This window comes from Corylus avellana, chromosome ca11 (assembly GCF_901000735.1).
Source record: "Corylus avellana chromosome ca11, CavTom2PMs-1.0".
In the NCBI taxonomy this organism is placed as follows: domain Eukaryota; kingdom Viridiplantae; phylum Streptophyta; class Magnoliopsida; order Fagales; family Betulaceae; genus Corylus; species Corylus avellana.
Window position 1 is genome coordinate 12,170,806 of NC_081551.1, and position 1,904 is coordinate 12,172,709.

Genomic DNA, 1,904 nt, shown 5'->3' on the forward strand with positions numbered 1-1,904 from the left:
AATTAAGTAAAATATTCCTAATAATTAAAATAATTTACACTAATAAGACATAAAAATTATCATTACAAAATCAATGCCATAATATTTCTTGCGTTTGTTTAATTTCCTGTACGTGACTCTATCTATGATCAAATCCTAGGGTGTTAATGCGGTTACGGTTAGCGGTTATGGGCCAAAACCGCTAACTGTAACGGCCTAAATGGTTATTAAATTTCACTAACCGTAATCGTAACCGCCTAATGGTTAGTAAAACATGTAACCGTCCGCTATAACCGCTTTTTTAAAATTGGGTGTTTTGGACTCTTTTTTTTTTTTTTTTGGTGCTATTTGGGCTTTCTCAAGATAAACATATAACAAATTTTCAGTTTTGGGCTTCTTTTTTTATTTTATTTTTTATTTTTTTTATCACTGTATCATTTTTACCTCATTTGTTTTTTGCATTAAACTTATTGTATTCTAATTTATATGAATATATTTACCTCATTTGTTTTTTGCCTTCAATTAATTTTTTTTTATTTAAAAAAATGCTTTAAGTGTAAACAAATGGTTAAAAAATTGTCATTGTTCAAAAATTTGTCATTGTAAAAAAAAAAACGCACGTTCCGTTTTAAAAAATTGTCAACAAATTGTTCAAAAAATGGTAAAAAAAAATTGTTCAAAAAAAGGTTAAAAATTTGTTCAACAAATGGTTCAATTTTTTTTTTTTTTTTTTCAAAAAATGGTTAAAAAATGGTCAAAATATTGTTAAAAAAATACATTAATACTTTAATTGTGGTTATAAGTAACACATTGTTCAATCCAATGTCAATTATTTAATTTGATATTATACGAATCACATTATCATTGTAAATGAATAATATGATTAACTTGAATAAAGTATTTAAATTATCATTGAATCATATGATTAAGTATTGATCTTCTACATTTATATTATTCATATGCATATATGTATAATTGTAATTTATAACATATATAGACTTCTAAGTTTATAATATACTTTGGAACTAAGTGTCTAGGTACTTAATTGTTGTATTAGTATGAATCAGTATACTTATGACTTATGTCATATCATATATGTATAATTTGTTATTATATAATCATATAAATTAGAATGATAATACATTAATACTTAATTGTAGTTATAAGTAACACATTGTTTGGTCCCCAAGAGGTAGCTCAATCGGTTGGGACCACACTTAATGAAGCGGAGGTCACTAGTTCGAATCTCCATCCCCTCCTCTTGTGCGGATATGTCAAAATAAATAAATAAATAAAGTAACACATTGTTTAATCCAATGTCAATTACTTAATTTGATATTATACGAATTACATTATCATTGTATATTAATAATATGATTCACTTTAATAAATATTTGAATTGTTATTGAATCATATGATTAAGTATTGATCTTATACATTTATCTTATTCAATATGCATAATTGCATATATGTATAATGTATAATTGTAATTTATAACATATATGAACTTATAAGTTTATAACATACATTGGAACTAAGTGTCTAGATACCTAATTGTTGTATTAGCTAGTATAAACTAGCATACTTATGACTTATGAGTTATGTCATATTATATATATGTATATATAATTTGTTATTACATAATCAAATAATCAAATAATCAAATGATTTAATGATGAATTGATCATGTGATATAATCATATAAATTATAGTGATAATATATTAATCCTCAAACTGTGATTTAATTATCTTAAAAAAAAAATTGTGATTTAATGATCAATTGATTATGTTAAATCTATAAATATTATTATAATAATAATTATAAAAATATATTATATAAAAAAGCAGTTAGCAGTTATGGTTAATAAACTCAATAATCGCTAGGCAATTATAGTGGTTAGCGGTTAGCGGGCGGTTAGAAAACC